Source organism: Mus caroli, chromosome 3, assembly GCF_900094665.2.
Source record: "Mus caroli chromosome 3, CAROLI_EIJ_v1.1, whole genome shotgun sequence".
Lineage (NCBI taxonomy): Eukaryota > Metazoa > Chordata > Mammalia > Rodentia > Muridae > Mus > Mus caroli.
In genome coordinates, this window is record NC_034572.1 from 23,388,602 (window position 1) to 23,402,445 (window position 13,844).

At 42.7% G+C, this 13,844-nt stretch overlaps 1 pseudogene; it reads left to right on the forward strand.

Moving 5' to 3' along the window:
• The first annotated feature begins 360 nt into the window (after positions 1–360).
• Positions 361–1,320, forward strand: LOC110291073 (annotated as a pseudogene).
• Positions 1,321–13,844: the final 12,524 nt, after the last annotated feature.

Below are 13,844 nucleotides of genomic sequence, written 5' to 3' on the forward strand. Positions count from 1 at the left end.
TACCAGCTACTCCCTCCTCCCTTATCCAAACTCTGACTGGGAAGTACTCCACTCAGCACAGGCCTAATTCAAGTAGCTCTCCTTTTCTTGAGATACATAGTAAAATATGTATAGATAAATTGATGGGTTGGTAAGGATTGGTCTTCAGATAGTCAACCAAGAAAATAAAGCCTGAGAAGAGGTGAGGATGTAGCTATAACTAAGCGTGACACCTTGCCCATGGCTGTTGACAGTGGTGATGCCTACAGAGAAGCTAGATAAACTCTACTTTTGAGTGCTTTAAAATTTTCAAATAAGCTTTTTTCCCCCTAGCGCGGCCAACTCTGCAGGTCTGTGTGGAGCTGCGGTTGTGGGTCTCTGTTCCACAGGATGGGGTTCATGAAAGTTGTCAAGAATAAGGCCTACTTTAAAAGATACCAAGTGAGATTTCGAAGGCAGTGAGAGGGTAAAGCTGACTACTATGCTTGGAAACGATTGGTGATCCAGGACAAGAATAAGTACAACACACCCAAATATAGCATGATAGTTCGTGTAACTTACAGAGATATCATCTGCCAGATTGCATATCCTGTATAGAAGGGGATATGATCGTCTGTGCAGCATATGCACATGAACTTCCAAAATATGGTGTGCAAGTTGGCCTGACAAATTGTGCTGCAGCCTATTGCACTGGCCTGCTGCTGGCCCGCAGGCTTCTGAATAGGTTTGGCATGGACAAGATCTATGAAGGCCAAGTGGAGGTGAATGGAGGTGAATACAATGTGGGAAGCATTAATGGTCAGCCTAGTGCCTTCACTTGCTATCTGGATGCAGGTCTTGCCCAAACTACAACTGGCAATAAAGTTTTTGGGGCCCTGAAGGGAGCTGTGGATGGAGCCTTGTCTATCCCTCATAGTATCAAACGATTCCCTGGTTATCACTCTGAAAGCAAGGAGTTCAATTCAGAGGTACATCGGAAGCACATCATGGGTCAGAATGTGGCAGACTACATGCGCTACCTAATGAAGGAAGATGAAGATGCATATAAGAAACAGTTCTCTCAGTACATCAAGAACAATGTAACTCCAGACACGATAGAGGAGATGTATAAGAAAGCTCATACTGCTATCCAAGAGAATCCAGTCTATGAGAAGAAGCCCAAGAGAGAAGTGGAGAAGAAGAGGTGGAATCGTCCCAAAATGTCTCTTGCCCAGAAGAAAGACCGGGTTGCTCAAAAGAAGGCAAGCTTCCTCAGAGCTCAGGAAAGGGCTGCTGAAAGGTAAAGCAGTTTTCTATGAAGATGGTTTCATAAAGACAATAAACATATTGATCAAGCAAAAAGAAAAAAAAATTCAAATAAGAGTTGTTTTTTTGTTTTTGTTTTGCTTTGTTTTTTAAATTTTCAAACTAGTTTCTTCTCAAACTGCAGAGCTGGGTTTTTAAGCACAGTGATATTCATATTCCACAACATATTCATCCAGAAACAAGGTGACTGCTAAGTGTGACTGACAAGGGCACCTTGAATGAACTGGGCCATTTGTTTGGGAGATTTAACAAGGAAGATCCCTATGAAGTGTGCTCCTGACATTTTCCTGTCTCTAACCATCTATAGGCAAAGGATACTGTGGAGTCAATCCACCAATGCTCCGTGTTCTTAGTGCTGCTTAAATAAGCTGACTTCTAGTGGAGTCCAACTGCTGAGAAGCCGGGAGCTTTCAACTTCTTAGAAGGCTGAACTGCTTTGGATGAGCTATTATAGTCAAGGTGCCAGATCACAATGCCCAACCAAGGTAGTTTAGAAACAACATAAATTGATCTCTTATTAGTTCTAGAGAGTTCAAAGGCAAAGTACAGAAAGATTCAGTGTCCTTTGAGAGCTTGTTCCTTATAATGGCACCTTCTGGCTGAGTCCTCTTGTGGGAAGGAGAAGCATTCATTCTAGACAATCTTTCAGAAGGCCACTGACCCCATTCACAAAGCTCCGCCCACAGGACCCCATTGCCCTTCTCAAAGCCTCTTATGCAAACATCCTGGGAGGTAAGAATTCAACAAATGAACTTGAGGGTGGTACACAAGCACACACACCCATCCCATTGTTTGGCCCAATAGGAGTCTTTGGTGTGATTCTCTTAGAACTTCCAAGAGTTCCAGCATAGTGCAACAATGCTGCCTAGATGCTGTCTGGGACTGTAGAAGGCAGGTCAGTGCTGGCTTCCTGAGAACTCACCAATGATTTCAGTACAAATCCAGAACCTTTTTCCAAACAACTTTTATCTGCTAGTTTTCTTCCTGTTTTTGTTTCTTTGGTTGATTTTAGATTATTTGGGGTATGCAAAGTCTCATGTATCCCAAATCCAAACTTTTCGCTTGCCTGTGTGTATCTGTGATCATACGAGTGCATGTATATCTGCACATGTGTAGGGTATTATATGTTCAGATGCTTGTGAATGTGTGTGTGTGTGTGTGTGAACCCAGTGTTGCTCTCAGATTTCTTCCTCAATTATTACCTTAGACATCAAGGCAAGGTCTTTTGAACCCAGAGCTCACTAATTTGCTTTGGCTAGCTAGGCAGCTTGTTTAGAAGATACTGTCCCTGTCCCCTCCCCTGGGGTTACAGGTAGATGACCTGGCTTTTACAGGGGAGCTGGGAAACTGAATTCTGATCCTCATGCTTACATGGAAACTATTTTAACCACTGAGCGATACACCAGCCTTGAATTTTATAGTTTTTGAGAATGAATGAAAAGGATAAACCCAGAGTGGATTTACATTCTCTCATGTAGCACAGGTTTCAGGCCTCAAGTTTGCAATGTAGCTCAGAACGAAATTAAACTTGGGATCCTTCCTCTTCCCAAGTGCTGAGATTAGAGGTGTGCCACACTGTCTGGTTTATGTGGTACTTGATGTGGAGCCCAGGCCTTGTGAGTACCGTAGGCAAATACTCTATCCACCATTGAGCTCTATCTCCAGCCCAACCACTGATTTTGATTAGAATTTTTAACATAAGTTTAGCCAGGGAACAACTGCTTTATTATTGGAACCAAGTAGTTGTACAAAGTTGCAACTTTAAGATGTCAGCATTAGAGAACTCAAGAGTTGTTCAACATTTACTGACTTCAAAGTGACTAGCTTGACTTGCCTTTACTGGCTTCCTCACTAAACGTCATAATTACTAATTCACTTTTTAATGAATGCCACTTTTATTGAGGTGCTTATTAAAGCACTTAATATTGCAAGCGTTAAGCTAGACAATCCAGCAATAGAGCTAAACTCAAGAAATGTCTTTGGTGTCAAGAGTTCCACGGAGGAAAAGGAAACCAAGGACTACAATATAATCATTTCAGTGTCTTGGAAAAGAGTTCGCCTATGCCAGGTTAAAATCTGTGCACATGCCCACTGGCGAGACTTTGATGAATCTTGAGACTTTTGTCTTCTGTCCTCTTTAGCTAGTTGATCCGCATAATCCCTCTTTGTTCCCTGGCTTCTTTGGCTTAAAGTTACCACTCTGCCAAACTTCCTGGGCTCCATCTTTGGCAGTGCCTCCCACACTGCAGCCACAGTGGCAAACAGACTCACTTAGTTTGGTACTTTATGGAGGCCCACACATTAAGGGAAATAATGGCCAGTTGTGTATCACCATTTCTTTAAGATAAAAAGCACAACACGAATCAAGACAACTTTCAATGTCTGGGCTACAACGTGGTATTGTCAAAGGAGCAGTAGATGGGAAATCTGGTAGAGAACAATTGTGATAAATACAGTCTTGCTTTACAAGTTCTGCCCCTCCCCCAAAGCCTTCAGGCCTCAAAGCTCTTCCCTGTGTGAACTCCAGGGCACTGAGCCCCATCCCACAGAGTCCCTAGACCTTGATTTCCTTATCTGTGACACCCAGGGGCTGTACTTGGCTATATTCAAGGTCCCTTCAAGCTTTAAAAGTCTAACGGAAAGCTTTATCTACTATATGACTTAATGTCAGGATCCAGCTGGGCTCCCTTCCCCTCACCCAGTTCTGGATACCTTGCAGAATTGTGTCATTACAAATATGTGGCTATGGAATGAAAAGTGAACATTATTTCCTGTATATGATGAGGTAGGAAAAACTTGAGTGTAAAATCAAACAGGACCTGGTTCTACAGACAGGTTATTGGGTGGGGATGGGGGTTGAGATGGCAGGAAATACGGCCCTGTGAGCTTTTGACACGGTCTGGAGAGGCCTAGTGGTGAGAATTAATGTCCTTTCATCATTTGTAAGAGTATTCTTGGTCATTGGCCAGCCATGGGCAGAGTATTGCGTGCTAGGTCCTAGGAAAGCTGAGAGAGAAGCAGGCTAAAATCTTCATCACTTGGCCAGCTTGCAAGAGAACTTAAAACTTAGTATTTAAGGAGATTAAACAAGTGCTATGAAATCATAAACAATCATATTTCTGTAATAAATATTGAGGGATTCCAGCTGCATATTAAAATTTCTATGCATCTTGGTTGTTAGGAAATTCTCAAGGAATGAAAACAGAAAATGCCATTTTGAAAGTGCTTGCCAAATTCCTAGTAAATATAGTGTTCTGTATTTAGAGAAAGTGTAATACTGGTATTTTAGATAAAGTGCTGTGTTTGTCTTTGGGTTTCATAGTGTCAGATCATTAAGAAAATTCCTCCAAACTCATTTAATAATAAAAAAAGATGTATTCACAAGGCACTATCATTCTCAGCAGCAACATTTTAAAATAACACCTGCCCATCTATCATCTATTATCCATATTCTATATTATCCATCTATGATCTAATGTATATCTATCTTTTGTCTAACTATAATCTGCTATTTTTATATACCATCTATCTTAAATGTATCTATCATTTATCAGCAAATGTTTGGGAAACAAGAAATGAAAGAAACAAAACAATCATATTATTTCTGTATTTTAAGATTTAGTCTCAAGTGAACCCACCTTTAGGGATAATATGTTTGTGTCTGGGATCAGATTATCTAGCATATAGTACATCAAACTTTAGGCTCTTAACAAAGACAGAAAGAAGAAATCACAAGAGGTCAAAGCAATTGGAAACTAATGCACAATCTCCTAGAGCCTTTGTGCAGGGCCAACATAGTAGTCATGCCAGAGAAGGATAGAAGGGAGAACAGGAGAAGTGCTAGGGTAGTGAGAGCTGGGGCCTCTCCCTCTTAAAAGGAGTGATGCTAAAGGTGAAGATACGTTTCTCACGGGACCTCTGGCAACAAATTTAAGTGCATCAGCAAAAGCCAATCTATCGAACAAAGACCATCCGAGAATTGTGCATTTTAGATTTATATAGCTTAGACTCACATGTGGAAATATTGCAACATGGTCTGAAAGTATGTGTATACATGATTGATGCTTTTTGGAAAGGGGTTGTTTGTCAGACTTTATGGCTTGGTCAAATTTCTCAGTCTGGTATGGGACAGGTAAACACCATGTGTGTTTTTAGTTTGTGAGGATTGTTTTGCTGTGCATGCTTGTGTGTGTGTGGGGTGGGGGGGAGTCAGTTTTAGGTGTCTTCCTTGATTGTATTTCACCTTAGGATTTTTTTTTTTTAAAGATTTATTTATTTATATGTAAGTACACTGTAGCTGTCTTCAGACACTCCAGAAGAGGGCGCCAGATCTCATTGCGGATGGTTGTGAGCCACCATGTGGTTGCTGGGATTTGAACTCTGGACCTTCGGAAGAGCAGTCGGGTGCTCTTACCCACTGAGCCATCTCACCAGCCCTCACCTTAGGATTTAAGACAGGTTCTTTTATTGAATCAGGAGCTCATTGGCTCTAGGCTTGCTGACTGGTGTGCTCCTAGGAGCATCCTGGCTCCAGCTGCCCAGCGCTCCTGCTTCTGTTTTTCTCCGTGGATGCCGTGGATGCGGTGGATGCGGGGGGTTGAACCCTGGCTCTCATACTTTACCTGCTGAGCTGTCTCCCCAGCCCTCTGTTTTGTTTTCCACACATACAATAGTTGTCTTTTAAGAAGGAAGTTTATCATTTGCACCTTCACTGGGTGTGGATTTTTGTATTAATCACCATGAACTGCAAATAGAGCTTCTCTGATGAGGATCGAGAGACTTGTCAATGTATCGGTGCAACAATAAGTCACTGGGAGTTGGTTTAATCCTATTCCATTTAGCAAAATTATAGCAGATGCTTCTCTAAAACCTATGACCTGAGTAGCTGCAGGTTCTAGACCTGATAGCAGTGCCAGGTATGGATTTCATCTTGTGGAACAGGTGAGCTCTGGGGAGGAGTTCCTTATTGTCATGATATTTATTCCACTATTGCACCAGTGAGTATGTCTTGCCAGGTTAGGCATTGCTGTGGTACAGAGGGCTCACAGCTTCCTAAAACTGATGGGTAGTTTCCTCATTGGGTAGCATCTATGGGCTCAGAACCAGTCATGGCACAGAGCACACAGGACTGAGAAATCCTTAACCCTAAATGGGGCATCTATGTTACACTATCTTCTTCAAAGGGTAAGAGGGTTCGGCAAGAGTGAAAAAGGCAAAGCTGGTAAGTGACTATACAGAGACTGTTTGCTGGACACAGCAGAGGAGCAGCATGCATGAAGTCTAAGTGTCCATAACAACCTGTACCAGACACATGCAAACTCAGGACTGAGAAAATCCCAGCATGGAGAGGGGACTTGGGAACAAATTTTACCCCTGGCTGAGGTTCTATTGGTCTTTGATAACTCTTGGGAGAAGGACAGTCAGGTTGTTTGTTTGTTTGTTTGTTTGTTTGTTTTTTAAAGAGTGTCACTCCTGGTAGATCACACACACTTCAGTGGAAAGCCACACATCCAAGAATATATAAGAAGCATTAATCAGACATGATATGTATTTTTAATGCACAAAATTGGATAGATAAGGAAGGGGGTCTGGGGAAGTGGAGGAAGTGGGCTGAATTTGATGGAAACACATATGTACAAAATTCTCAAATTGCTAATAAACATGAGGGGAGATAATAAAATAAAGTAAGAAGAAAATTTAAATATGGACCCTTCGTTTAATATACTTGTCCAAGCTTTGGTCGCAAGCAATCCCTAAGTCTGGCTGCTGAGTGGAAAAGAAAGGCTTCTGAGACACAAAGCGGGAGGGCAGCTTGAAGACCTTGGGAGGTTCTGTTTGTCTGCAGTATGCCAACACTGACTTCTGTCTGGCATGCTTTGTCAGTGTGTCACCAGAAGGCCAGGTCTATGCATCCTCTTGAACCTGTGTGGATTCGTGGTGGGACTGGAGTCACATGACTTCTAAGACTCAGTGGTAAGAGAGAATATAATCTCTCTACTTCTCATCTCATGCCTTTGCACGAAGCTGCTGTGTCATGGAAATGCCCCAACAATTCCCAGGAAAAGACCCATTGGCAGAGGAAATGAACTTCCCAGCCACCAGCCCTGACTGAGGGACCTGGGATTCCTACTATCAAACTTGGAAGGCAAGTGAATGAGCTACTTCGTAACTAGGCCTTGAGTCCTGGTCTTCTGTTAGATTAATGATCTTTCCCTCCAATTTCTGCTCAGGCTATAGGTTTATGGGCAGTAATGGTTGATTTTCATTGTCAGCTTGACTGGATTTCTGATCATGTAGGAGACACATTCCTTAGAAGAGCATTTGAGAACTGCTTAAGTGAGGATGTAAGACCCACCCTAAATATAGTTTAGTGCTAAAAAGAAAATGGTCAAAGCAAGCTAAGTGCCAACATTCACCTCTCTCCAAGTCATATTCTGGGCACAGACTGATCAACCCCTCAGCACTGTGTTGCCACCATGCATTTCCTGCTGTGATGATCTGCACCGTCAAACTGTAAGCCAAAACTCACCCTTTTATTTGGAATGTTGTCATAACAACAAGTAACCAGTACATGCTTCAGTGGAATAATTGCTATTGTCTGGACTCTCTGCTTTGTTAGAGGTGGTTTGCTATATAATAATACATAGCTAGGACTGAGAGCCATGCCCAGACAGGAGCAGGAAACAAGACTTCCCATTCTGAGTGGGTGGGGCCTCTTCCCTAGGAGGGATGCAATCAATAAATTCGGGAGGCACTGGAATAAATAAGCTCTAGGCACTTCCGTTTGTTTCATTTCTGCAGAGTTCAGTGATGGCATGTCCTCTGTCCAGCATTAGATCCCTCCTCAGCCTTTGGCTACCAATGATCAGAAACCTTGAGAAACAACCCCAATTTACCTGCAGCCAAAGGAAAAGAGGCAATTGCTATAAAGGATATGTGGATAAAGAAAGCTTATTGGTCTTTATGATCTCAGCTGTAACCGACCACTTCAAGTGTAGCAGCTTTAAGCAACACAGACAGTATTTCTTCAGTACATACGTTAGTTGTTCTTCTCATTTCTGCGACAAAGTATTTCACAGGAGCAGCATTAAGAAGGAAGGGATTTATTTGGGCTCACAGTTTGAGGGCTCAATAAACTTGATAGAGAAGGAGGCAACCTGACAGACTGGCCACATCACATCAGCTGGCAGGAAATGGAGAGAGATTAGTGCTGGTGCACTACCTGCCTTCTCCTGCCTTCCCTTTCAATCTGGGGTAGAGGTCATTTGCTCAAAATGGGTTTCACTGTGAGCAGGGCTACATTTGTTTCTGGGGGGTTCTTTGGGGACTAGTTCCTCTGTTCTTCTCCTATTGAGGCCTTTCAAGCTCCTGGGCATGTGGCCCTGTTTCTTCACCTTGAAAGCCAGTCAGTTTGCATCTCCTCGGTTCTGTAAGTAGTTCATCCTCTTGGAGAAATACCTCTTGTTTTCAGTCTTGAGAGAGGCCGGGATTGCTTTGGGTCCATTGCGGTAAACTAGGAACATTTCCACACCTCAGCTTTGGGGACATGTCCACACCTGTGAAGGCCTCTGGCTCTTAGGTTAGTTACAGGCGGCAGGGACAGAGTGAGGACAGTTGTCCTACCTGTCACTTTAGCAAAAATAGAATGTGTGCTCTGGGGGCTTAACTACCTAAAAATATGATAGCATTTACAACACACTCTGCCTTATGTTTTTCCTTTATTCTTTTATGGAACTTATCAGGGTGGCTTGGCCTGTTTTTTCCCCACTAAAATAGATTAGCCATAAACATTCAATTTATATTCATTTATATGATGTTGTGCACCGTCAGCATATATTTCTGTGTTTAGAGCTGATGCTATTTATAATCTCAGGACAAGGGAAAAGTCTTAGTGTGCTGTTTTCTCTCTTCTTTCTCTTATTACCATACTATCATTGTCCGTAGTCATTAGTACCTTTTAATGCTAAATCAGTAATGATGAGGATTTAAAGATTTGGCTGACAAAATGGCTCAGTGGGTAAAGGTCCTTACTACCAAGCCCAATGACTGTGAGTTTAGTACCTGGGTTCCACATAGTAGAATGTGAGAACCAAATACTGCAAACTGACTTCTGACCTCTGCGCACACAGTGACATGGACATGATGTGCCACACATGTGTACACACACACACACACACACACACACACACACTTAACACATGTATCTGAGATTTCAAACATTTCTATTTTTATTTTTCTCTAGCAAAAAGGATTTGGCTGTAAACAACAAAACCAACTAATATGTTTTACGAATGGGAACAGCATAATCCTTGAAAAGCAATTCAGACAGGTTGATCTAGATGGCTGAACTGAGTGACTGTCCGATGTCATGGAAAGGCCCAGGGCTTTGCATCTTTGTTTATTTGTTTGTTTGATTGTTTTCTCAAGCTCTGTCCTGGCAGAAAAAATAATTCTGTAGATCCACCAATTATATCTTCATACAACCCTGTCTGATGGTAACATATTAGTTCTCCTTTGGTGCCGGCAAATCAAGTCTCTCAAAACAACAACACATTTTTATCTCTTGTGTGTTTTCGGTGTATCTGGGACTTGAGAGTGGGTCGGCTAGATGGCCATAGCTCATGGTCTTTCCTGAGACTTGCTATGAAAATGACATGGAAGTGTCAACACCTTAGGCCTTGGCTCCAGCTGGAGGAGCTGGTTTAAAGTGATTCACTCACATGGCTACCTACCCAGGGTGAATGGGTGTCAGCAGGGCACGATGGTCAGCTTCCTCTGGAGCAGTGCTGCCTTCTAGGGTGAGTTCTGTTCATCAGGGGACAGATTCATGTTCTCACAATTGGGGAGGTGCCATTAATGTTTACTGGGTAAGATGAATGATTGTAGTGACTTTCCTGCCCTGTCTAGGAAAGCCTCCTCCCATAACAGAGAATACCAGGCCCCACAAGTCAGCAGTGCTAAAGCTGAAAAACCGTGTCATAGAATAAGTGATTTGACAACAAAGCTGGGTATGTCTTTTACTTCATAGTTTTGGAAGGAGGGCTTCGGTGGTCTGTGTTGGAAGGATTCCTGGAAGGGTGTGAATACAAGGAGCTTGACACACTGGGAGCCATCTTGGGCTGTACACCTCCACAACGAGCTTCTCTTGAATGTCAATCATCCTCTCTCATTTTAATTTTCTCTTTTAAAAAGATTCACTTATTTTTATCTCATGCATATAGATGTTTTGCCTGCATCCATGCATATACGCACATCACAAGCATTCCTGGTGTTCCCAAAAGTCAGAAAAGGAAATAGGATCCCCTGGAACTGTAGTTACAGACTGTTGCTTGCTGCCATGTAGATGCTGGGAATCCAACCTCATTCCTCTGGCAGAGCAGTCAGTGCTTTTAAACTTAAGAGGAGGAGCTTTGGTTCCTCGCTTTAATTTTCAAAGAGCAAAACCGTCCCCATCAGTCCCCACAGACATCACTCCCCATTAGTCAGGGTTGTAGGATAAACCTGTACTTAGATCAACTATCAAATGAGAGAACAGACTTTCCAGGATGGGTTTACACCGCTCTCGCTTTGGATTAGGGGAGAGCCTATGGATGTAAACACATTGAGAGTAAATTCTCACAATCAGTTTAACAATAGTGAAGGAGGACGAGTGGTTTTGAGTGGGCCACAGTGGTGCCTGGACTGGGGTAGCTCAGCGGTAGGGCACTCATCAACAATGCTCAGGGCTCCAGGTTCCTTTATGACATTGTCTTAGTTTCCTTCTGCTGCCGTGATAAAATATCCTGGAACCAAGCAACTCACAGGAGAAGTGGCTTATTTTAACACATAGTTCCAGATCACAGTCCCTTAGCATAAAGAAGTCACAAAAAGGGATCTATCATGACTGCCCTCTGAAAGATCCAACAAGCAGCTGAAAGAGTCGGGTGTAGTAGATATTTGCACCTAACCAATGGACAGAAGCAGCTGGACCCTGTAGTTGAGTTAGGGAATGCTGAAAGAAGCTGAGGAGAAGGGCGATTCTGTAGGAGGACCAGCAGTCTCAATTAATCTGGACCCCCAAGATCTCTCAAACACTGGACAACCAAACAGCATACAGCAGCTGATATAAGCCCCCCAACACACATACAGTGGAAGACTTCCGGGTCATGTGTTCAGAGATGCACCTACCCCTCAAGAGATTGGAGGCCCCAGGAAGTTTAGAGGTTAGGTGGGGTGGGAGATGGGGGCATTCACGTGTGATGGGGTGGGTTGGGGAGGAAGTGTGGCATGTGTAGCAGTTGGAGGGTGGATGGGGGGTCAGGGAATGGAATATGGAGTGTAAAAAAAATCAAAAGAAGTCACAGAGTAGGAGCTTGAGGCATCTGACCGTATTTATTTCATTCATAGTCAAGAATGGATAGAAAAGAACGTAGCCATGTTGAGGTGTATTTGGTCTCCTCTCTACACCTACACAATTCAGAATTCCATGATTTTGCTTATAGTGAGTTGGATCTTTCTACATCTATTAAGGGAAAAATTAAAAAAAAAATTCTCACAGATGTGATTGCAGGTCAAACCAATCCATTGCAATACCTATATCCATCACTGAGTCATGTCATTCTCTCTCTCTCTCTCTCTCTCTCTCTCTCTCTCTCTCTCTCTCTCTCTCTCTCGCTTTCATCCACACATGTTGCTTTTGCTTATCTCCCTGTTTCTTTTGTATCATGTATCTTTTTAAACATTTTTTTCTGCTTTGGTGTGACACATTTTCTAATAATAATCATCTCAGAAATGACATTTCCCTAGTTAGTTTCAGCTACAAACTTGACACAGCCAAGAGTTAATCTGAGTGAGTTTCAACTGAGGGATAGCCTGGGCCATGTTGTCCTATAGGCCTATCTGGAGGGCACTTTTTAAGATTTGATTGTTGATTGGTTGGTGTTGAGAGGGCCCAGGCCACTGCACCATTCCTAGGGAGATAGGTCTGGGTTGTACAAAACAGTTAGTGAGCAAGTCAGAAGAGCAAGCCAGTTAGCAGCATTCCTTCATAACCTCTGTTTGATTTCCATTAGTGATGGAAGTATAAAATGAAATAAATCCTTTTCTCCACAAGCTGTCTTTGGTCATGGTGGTTACCACAGCAATGGAAAAGCAAGCTGGAAGAGTCAACTCTCTGAATCCATATCCATCTGAGGATGTCTACCACTGGCTTGTGCTCCCTATCAAATGCTAGTACATTGGGTAGAACACTCCAGTTTAAAACATCTCCTTTATGACCCTTAGGACCCTGCTACCTCTGTGCTCATGAGAAGTAGACAGCCTAGGTGGTAGATCCTTTGTAGGCCTCATGGTCTGAAATTCAATAATGATGTGTGGGAGTGTGATATTTTGTTCTTTTGTTCTCATGCTTTTTTGTTAAGCACCATATGAGAACTTAGAAACAAAAGACACAGACATAGCCAAACAGTGGATGGGGCTTGAGAATGCTTATGGAAGAATAGGAGGAAGGATGGTGGGCCCAGAAAAAGATAGGAACTCCACGGGAAGACCAACAGAGTCAGCTAACCCAGATCCTTGGGCATCTCAGAGTCTGAATCACCAAACAAAGGACATACATGGGCTGGACTTAGGCCTCCCCACATATATGTAGCAGATGTGTAGCTTGACCTTCATGGGGTTCCCAAACAACTGGAGCAGGGGCTCTCCCAAAAGATGTTGCCTGCATGTAGGATATGTTCTTCTAGTTGGGCTGCTTGTCTGACCTCAATTGGAGAGGAAGCTCCTAGCCTTTCAGAGACTTGATGTACTAGGATGGAGGGAATACCCACCTGCTCAGAGGAGAAGTGGATGGGGAATGGAGGCAGGATTATGGGAAGGAGTGATCAGAAGGGGGCCCCTGAGTGGGATGTAAAGTGAATAAGTAAGAAAAAAAAATAAAATAATAGACTCTGGGACAACTTATAGCATTTTATTTTACTCTTCCACATATTGTACAGATTTTCTATTAGAAGCATGTTGGAACTTTTAGATATATCTTCATGTTGCTTAACTTTTTCTGCTGTTCCAACAAAACAACAATAACAACCAATAAATGAACAAACAGCCTGGGCTTACTACTCTGTGGTAGGATTTGCCCATCCTTCCCGTCCATCAGTGACAGTGTAACACAGTGAAGAAGACCCTGAGTTCAAATCCCGACTCATCCACTTATGATGACTGTGTTGCTCCAGGCAAAGCTAACGTTTACTGTTCTTCTCTTGTAAGACAAATATCTTAACACTATTGACTATTTTGTTAGGTAATAAATATTAAATATATAAATACATGGGTGTTCTCTTAGTCCATTTTGGCTACTAAAATAAAATGCCTCAGGTAATTTTATACACAGCAGAAATGTATTGCTTATGTTTAGAAGCTGGAGAGTCCTAAGTCAAGGCACTAACGCTTGAATCCCTTAACACAGATCCTCCAAGTGATGCCCCTTGTGTCCTTCCAGGGCACAGGGGCGCTGCTGTCACTCACAAGGGCACTGCTTCTTCATGTTGTCACTGTTGAACTCGGTCTTCAAAGTCTAATGTTAG